Genomic DNA, 8,504 nt, shown 5'->3' on the forward strand with positions numbered 1-8,504 from the left:
TCAACCCTGCCTTTGATTTCCAATCTCTCATGAATGGTTCTCTGATCTAAGATCCTAGCCATCCAAGATGGGGAGTTCATATATATCTATTATAATTGAAAGGGTATGATCAATGATCTGGACCGTTCATCACGTGGGCTCACCCTTGGTTGCAAAGCCCTCCCAAAAAATCATTTTGACAGTGTGATCCTAACCATCCAGCCAATGGAGGAAAAGGATGGTACATATTGTTATATTAAAATAAATTATGATCTGAAATCTGGTCTGTTCATCATGTGGAACCCACCTTTCGTTGCCAATCCCTCCCATAAACTTAGTTGGATAAGATGATCCTAACTAGCCAATCAATGGCTATGAAAATGGATGGCCTATATTGACTATAAAAGAGAAGATCATCTCACTGACATGAGAGGGTGAAAGGGAGAGAGATAAATGGGTAAAACTATTTTCACAACACTAATGGGCCCACTATCATTATGCCTAAATAAGATTCTTTCCCAGGATACAAGTCATTCTAACTAGTGATGTAGAGCAGGTCGCGGACAGTTTCATAGCCAAAATGGGCTAGAAAAGGCCCGATCAGAGGTAGAGGTGATCCGGACCGTCAGGACCTTAAAACGGGCGTATCTCGCAAACCGGAATAAGTTATCCGACGTGTCATATATGATTTTCGGGTAGGACGAGCTACTTTAGCCACCCAACCCGGCTATGCCGGGTTGTCCGTGCCAAATTTGTGACATTCTATCAAATTGACGGTCAAAAATCCATTTTATTTTCATTTTTACTATTTATAGTAAGTTTTAGTTTAATTATAATTCTTCATCCTTTAAGCTTTAGGAGTTGTGTCCAACATAAAAAGTATTTAGAAAAATTAGGAGAATAACGTGGTTAATCCACATAGGACACTTACTATAAATAGTAAATTTACTGTTTATAGTAAGTTACAAATTTTAGGGAGTTTTAATTGTAGTTTAATTCTGAAACTTCTTCCAAGGCTTGGTATCACTGTTTAAAGGGTTGTAGACTCATTATTTCAATCAATCAATCAATTTATGAACTTTCATGAATATTGTTTCTATTTTCTTGCTTTTTCCCCGTGGATTTGAGGAGTCTCTGTAAGGAGTCCAGAGAAGCTTTATGGATTCGAAGTAGTTATCCTTGAGGAAGACGGTGATTGACCTCATCACGCCCATCCCTGCGTCAATTGGTATCGGAGTGAAGAATCCCCTCAGGCCGATGGGAAAACAACGAAGGTACGAACCAAAATTCTGTAAACGGTGATCTAGGTATTCGTTATCTTTTGGGAAGAATGAAAGCTTTCCACCGGGAGTGTCAGTTGACCATGCAAGGGCTCTAGGAAACCCTCGACCATCTTACGGATGCACTAATTATGCCCCTAGCCCAAGGCGATGCTCAACCGCTCGTAGTTGTTATACGGCACAACCCTAATTTTCGCAGAGGACTACCACTACTAAATTGTAGAGCTACACCAAATGATTTGAGCTCTAGTGACGAGGATCTTGATGAAAGCTTCGCCCGATGGCCAATCCATGTAGGTGATTGTTTAGATCGTGCTAAAAGTGATTATCGAGATAACGTCGAACTTCCTAGTTTTAACAGTTTATTACACATATAAGATTTCCTCGACTAGCTAGCTGAAATAGAAAGATATTTTGATTATATGGACGTTTCAAATCATAAAAAGCTGAAATTAGTAGCATTTAAATTACAATCTAGTGCTTCTGCATGGTGGGAGCAATTACAACTCTCACATGCCCGACAGAACAAGGCGCCCATCTCATCATGGCCACGGATGAGACGTTTTCTTCGATCACAATCCCTCTCTAGTAATTACGAGCATATATTGTTCCAGCAATACCAAAATTGCCAACAGGGGAATCAAACCATTATAGATTACATCGAAGAATTTCACCAGTTGACAACACAAAATGATCTGTCAAAAATCGAATCGCAGAAGGTAGCACGATTTATAGGTGGGTTACGATCGGCAATTCAAGACCGAGTTCAAATGCACCCAGTCGGGGACTGTGGATGAAGCAATTTAGTTGGTAGGTAGGGCAAAAACGCAGCTTGCAAGAGACCCTAATCGGCATTATTCTTCAACTTAGCTCCCCATAATGGGTCTCACACAGGATCCAGTGTTGGAAGGAGGAAAAGAACCAGTAGGAGGACATCCTCAACCTCCTATAACTGTAAACCATGACACAGAGAGTAGTCCATTTAGGCCACAATGTGTAGCACCCACAATAGCAGGCCCGCGTAGGATTCCAAATCCTTACATTCAGCCAAGGTTGAACAATTACTATCATTATGGCCAACCAAGTCACTTATCAAATACTTGTCCCTAGCGACAAGTGGTGAAAATCGCCATTAATGATGGTGGTGTTGAAAATGCCAATGAAGCCCCAGATGTTGAAGAACTAGAGCACGTCATAGAAGATGAGGCAGATAAGACAGGTTGAGTTCCACAGGATCATGGTGAGTCACTCGTTGTGAGGCGACTAGTGTATGCGCACAAGAAAGAGGTACACCCACAACAACATAACATCTTCCGAACTAGGTGTACAGTGAATTGAAGATTTTGCGATGTGATCATTGATAGTGGGAGCAGCGAGAACATTTTCTCCAAGGTCATGGTGAAAAAGTTACAATTAAAAACAGAGCATCATCCCTCCCCATATATGATTGGTTGGATTAAGAATGTTAGTGAAACTAAGGTAACTGATTAGTGCACTATATCTTTTTCTATTCGTAAATATTATAAAGATGAAGTAGTATGCAATGTAGTTGATATGGAGGCTTGTCACTTGCTACTCGGTTGACCATGGAAATCCGATCGTGACGCCACTCATAAAGGGCGAGATATTGTGTATATTTTCATCAAAGATGATCGGAAAACCATAGTAGCCCCTATGAGTCTAGAGGAGCCACCCGAAACTTCTAAAGTAGAGGGTCGTTCTCTCTTAACTATACAAGACTTTGTGGAGGAATTCAAAGAAATAGGGCAGGCCTATGCGTTAATTGTAAAAGGGGAAGAACTCGAGCCTACCATCATCGCTGAGAGACTAAAGCCCTTGTTGTATGAATTTAAAGAAATTTAGCCTAATGACCTTCCCGATGGGTTGCCTTGTAATGCCTCGATTTTTGAAACCTGAGTATATGACTCGTTTTTCAAAAACCCGAGTGTTAGCCTTTAAAATTCAGTCCAAATTTAAACCATCTTATCAAATATCAAAGTTAGCAGCAATTGTTAGCGGATTAAACCATGCATTATATAAAAACATTCTGGTTATCACAAAATTTCAAATGTAGTACCCATACAGAACTTATACAATCTCAAATAACAAAGTTCATTAAACAAAAAAATATATATATCATCTAGTGATGGAGCTCAATATGGGTTGCAGGGACCCCGTCTAGCTCCTCAGCTACCCAATCTGCTCTAGCAACCCAATGAACAGCATCGGCTCGGTTTAAACTTGCATCAACTGATATGGTTTGATAGCGGTAATGGATATCGCAGTGAGGAGTAGCCTCTAAGATTACACACTCATCATTCATAATCCAGGATAGATCGTAAATCATGAGAATGGACATTAAATAGTGCAATTCATAATCATGATCATATACTCAAAAATTGAGTCAATTAACATAATCTCATCATTGTTAAAATATAATAGCAATCGCAATGCAAGTGAATGTGTCTAGATAATTAAATAATCAATCATACAACTTTCTATTGTGCTCGAAAATCACATTGTACGCGAACTCCGTAAATTGACTAGAAAATTAATAAGCGAACTCCTGCTCCACCTCGAAATCACAGTACAAGTGAACTCTGCAAAGTGAATAGAAAATCAAGCTTTAAACCTCTACTTCACCCAAAAATTATATCGTATGTGAACACCGCAAGATGGCTAGAAAATCGATAAGTGAACTTCAGCTCCACCCAGAAAACATAATACGACTGAATACTGCAAGATGAAGAGAGAATTAACATACAAACATCTACTTCACCCAGAAATCATATCGTACATGAACTCCACAAGATGGCTAGAAAATTGATAAGCGGATTCTCGCTCCACCCAGAAATCATAGTACGACTGAACACCGCAAGATGAAGAGAGAATCAACATACAAACTCTAGACCACCCAGAAATCATATCGTACATGAACACTGCATGCAACACCCTGGTTCTCATAACCCGAGGACGATCGCTCGAGGGTTACGTTATGAAGTGAACTATCATACATCTAATTAGTAGTAAATTTCACGACACAAAGTGAGGTAACTGCAACATAAGCTAAGGAAATCATGAGAAATAACAAGGAAATTCAAAACAATTAAAGGAAAGAAAAATGAAATCCCACAGTAGGGAATTATTATTACAATTCAAGCAAAACACAAAGTCTGAAGTACGAAAGTATGTAAATCCTAAAATATCAATTGAGCTCCAACGGCTCATCTACATCGGCATAAAGGTCCTCCTCATCGAACTCCTCAGTCATCTCTAAGGTCCCACCATAGGGGTCTCCACTTGGCATCAACCCTGCATCTATTTGGTGCAACTGCACGATTGGGTGAGTGAAACCTCAGTGGAAATTTTTCACAAGGATTCATGCATATCAGGTCGTTCTAAAATAGTTTTAAACTAATACATTCAATCGTGATGAGGATAATATGAAGTTGTATGCAAATGTATGGATGTATGAATTTATGCTCAAGTCATAGATCTGGGGATGCACATCCAGTTGTCAAAATAAAGGGTCGCCCAAGGAGAATTAGTCACCCAAAAAAGTACTCAAAGGTAAGCCCAAGGAGAACTAGTCACTCGGAAAAGACCATGCAAGTGAGTACGCCCAAGGATATCCTGACTCCTGGAAAAATACACGAGGTACGCCCGAAGAGTGTCTAATCCCAGAAAAGCCTCATGTAAAGAAAGAGCGTCCAAAGTGACCCAAATGCACATGTTCTATGAGTTAACTGTAGTGATAGAACTTTTAGTAAATTGTATAGAGTGTGGCTTACATTGAGCACTCGGAAAAATTCATATGTCATGCGTGGATGTCATGCACCATCATACTCATGTACACTCCATAGGATTAACGAGATTTCTCTCATAAACGTTATCAAAGCTTGCAGTATTTTAATAGGATATCAAAGCATCCAAGAATAAGTTCAACATAAATACTTTACTTTCTCTAAGTCTAAATGAGGTCCCATAAATGTGATATTTCAAGCATGCTAAATTAGTAACAAGTTTATTCTACATTTCTCATGAAAGATAACATCCCACACATAATCTTAATTTGTAAAATATGATGAAATGAAATATCATGACCCTTGTCATTACTAGTAGGACTATGCCCAAAATCAAGCAATTACTAAAATATCATAGAGAATGTAAGGCTAAATTCCAACTACATAGTTATCAAATGTGGGGCTTGAGTAAGGGAATTTAATGTACTAACTCATGTTCATCACATCCATATGGGAAAATAAAGAACTAAATTACTATTGGTGTTATTCTAAAACTTCATTAGAATCAAATTATAATGAATCTAACCCATATAAGGAGGAATGGAGCAAACTTATCATTGGAACGGAAACAAGAATTCTTAACTTTAATGCAACTAGTAGAAGTATATATGTACTTAAGCAATTTCAAATGTGGCATAATGAGTGTGATACAACTCTTATGAGATGGATTAGAGCAACACGATTTATGGCATTCCCACATGATTATCCATGTCAATTCAAGGTTAAAGGAAACACAACTACCATTTACACAATTATAATGTCTTTATACATTTAAGCTTAAACTATCTTAGAATTCAATGAAATGAGGAAGCCATGTGGGATATCCCTCACCTAGATTGAAAGTTCCTCTTGTTTTGAGATGTCCTTATGAGGTGGATGTAAAGATCCTAAAATCCAAGCAAGTATATAATTAATCTCCTAATTCCAACTTACAAATAGTCCACAAATTATATACACCTTGATTTCTACTTACTTAACTGGACAGATTGAAGGAAGGAGTGTCTTCTAAGGTAAACAGTTGCTGGTTGTACCTGGAGAAATTGTTATAAGACACTAGTGAGTCGCGACTGAGTTGACTCGGTTGGGATTTTCAACTAACAACTAGATGAGTTAGTTTTAAGAGATCTACTAACTACAGGGTTAGATTAATGACCCATTGGATTCAATGCTTCCCAAATCATCCACAGATGATTGGAGTCAGCTTGACTCAGTCGGGAAACTAGCCGAGTCGACCCGTTACTGAGTGTGGAGTTGACACAGTTGGGAAACTGGTCGGGTTAGCCCCCAATTGGGCAAGTTTGGATCACCCTTAACTGGGCTTCAGGTTAACTAGGGCGAGCTGCTTCCCAGGCCCAACTGAGTCAGGATTTCTATGCCTGAAACGTTCCTGAGTCACTGACTCAGTAGCGACTCAACCCAGACGACCCTCTCTACTAGCTGGGTGCGGCATGTCTGAGATCGGCTCGATATGCCTGACATTACTTGAGGCAATCTGATCACAGCCATGGATTTAGATCAGGATTTCCACCCTGAGATGTGGATCTGAGTCACCCAACTCGTGACCAAGTTGGGGTGACTGTGAACCTAATCGGCTGAGCGGGTGAAATTCGTCAATAACAGAGGGAGAATAGACGCGGGTACCTAATCAGGGGGCTGTGTTGACGCTGAAAGGAGTCTAGATGCGTCGAAAGTCAGGACCATGCCTCCCAGAATCATTTCCAGTCACCATTTTGAGGCAATACAGGCGTGATATAGTAGAGTATTGGGTCGGTTACTGACTTGCTTGATAGGAAGTTAATACAGGGATGGGTTTGTTTTCATCACCTGGACTAGGGTTGAGGATTCGAGTTGGACGATACAGGGCCTGTGGCGTGTTGGGTCTGCTTTGGATGGTCGGCCTGTAACTCAACCAGCGGCACTTACTCTCGCTTTCTCCTTTCTTCTTTCTCTCTTTCTATCTACTTCCTCTCTCTCAATCTGCCTCATAGCAAACGAACAACTTGCCGAGTTGAGTTGCTACAAGGCATGCAACTCACTCCAGTGGCGCCCAATCTCTCTTTCTCTCTCTCTCTCTCTCTCTCTCTCACTATTTTTTCCTTTTTCTTCCTTAAGATCTGCCCTAACACACGACTATTTATAGCCTTTCTTCTTCTGGAAATTTTCACGACTAACCACTGAGATTAGCGTGAGTTAGTGTGAAATAACCGAGAATAATCGTCATCAGGGACTCCCCTTGTATCTAATCTTGTGCATGGGTCTATACAATTGTTCCTGATGGACTTTAAATGGGGTGGGCCACACGATGAGCGGCTTAGATTAATGAAAGGACCCGAACTTAAGGGGATGGGTTTCATTGACAGTTTAAGGAAGATGACCCACTGGTAATAGTGACTTTGCAATGTCTGGCTGATCCGTTGATCTGAGTTGTTTGGACGGTCCTGATATGTCCTAAAAAGAGTGTGGGGTCCATCTCACGGTGAAAGGTGGACCACAGGTTAAGATGGTCATACTACAGGCGAGAACTCCTCTGCCGTTTCAAGTTCTCCCCAAAAACTCGTTCGTCAGGTGTTTCCCTTTTAAAACCTAATCTCAACGTCCCACAATGCTCCAACGAGCCTTCTAGAAGCCTAGGAATGGTGGAGATTGAAATATCTATAACTAGTAATATTCCTTCCACCGAATCTAAAATTGAACGTTAATGATCAAAATGGTCCCAAGGGCCCCTTAGTTGGAAATCAATGGTTGGATTACTGGTAAGATGGTATAATATGCATTTACAATTTTAAATGTTTTTGTTACAATATTCTTAATAACGTTATTGTTATTATTATTAAATTTATTATTACTATATTTTTAATCATTGAATATTTATTTTCAAATATGATGATTCTATCTTTAGGAGTTGTATTATTGGCTTTTTCAAACTAATTTATCTATTTATTTATTAACTACACTTATTTTATTTTATTTCAGATTAACGGTTGGATGTGACGATACAAATAACCTACGTTATTAACCTTTACTAGATGAGTCCCAACCTACCACTTAATTTCTATTTGATCATTTAGATTTTTCCTTATTCAAGGGTAACAATCTGGTGACCTTAAAATTTGCTACTTGAGTGGCTCACAAGACTTTGTACTACTGAGATGAAGATCTACGGTGGATCTCCCAAATTCACGATCAGATGGCGTAATCTTTGGATAAAGATTACTATTAATGGTCAATTTAGGCTATAATGAAGGTAAATGTTCAAATATGCTAGGTTTGTATTTATACTAAGTTAGGTTACAAGGTAACACCCGAGTACTAGAAAATACAAGGTGTTACAATCTACTCCCCTTAAAGAAAATCTCGTCCTCGAGATTTCATACTCACTATTAATAGGAACGAGAATATCCATTTTACAGTATTTCTACTCATTCACTACTATCTCTTTGAA

The 8,504-nt window shown here is 39.3% G+C and overlaps 1 long non-coding RNA gene across 1 annotated transcript; it reads right to left on the minus strand.

Annotated features, from left to right (window-relative positions):
* Positions 1-4,365: 4,365 nt before the first annotated feature.
* LOC131222271 (uncharacterized) lies at positions 4,366-6,723 on the minus strand. The gene is made up of 3 exons (XR_009159970.1): positions 6,036-6,723; positions 5,894-5,949; positions 4,366-4,590 (listed from the first exon to the last, which is right to left on the minus strand). It is a non-coding gene; the product is annotated as an uncharacterized LOC131222271 (long non-coding RNA).
* Between the last annotated feature and the right edge of the window lie 1,781 nt (positions 6,724-8,504).

The sequence above is a fragment of the Magnolia sinica genome, chromosome 13 (genome assembly GCF_029962835.1).
Source record: "Magnolia sinica isolate HGM2019 chromosome 13, MsV1, whole genome shotgun sequence".
Classification (NCBI taxonomy): domain Eukaryota; kingdom Viridiplantae; phylum Streptophyta; class Magnoliopsida; order Magnoliales; family Magnoliaceae; genus Magnolia; species Magnolia sinica.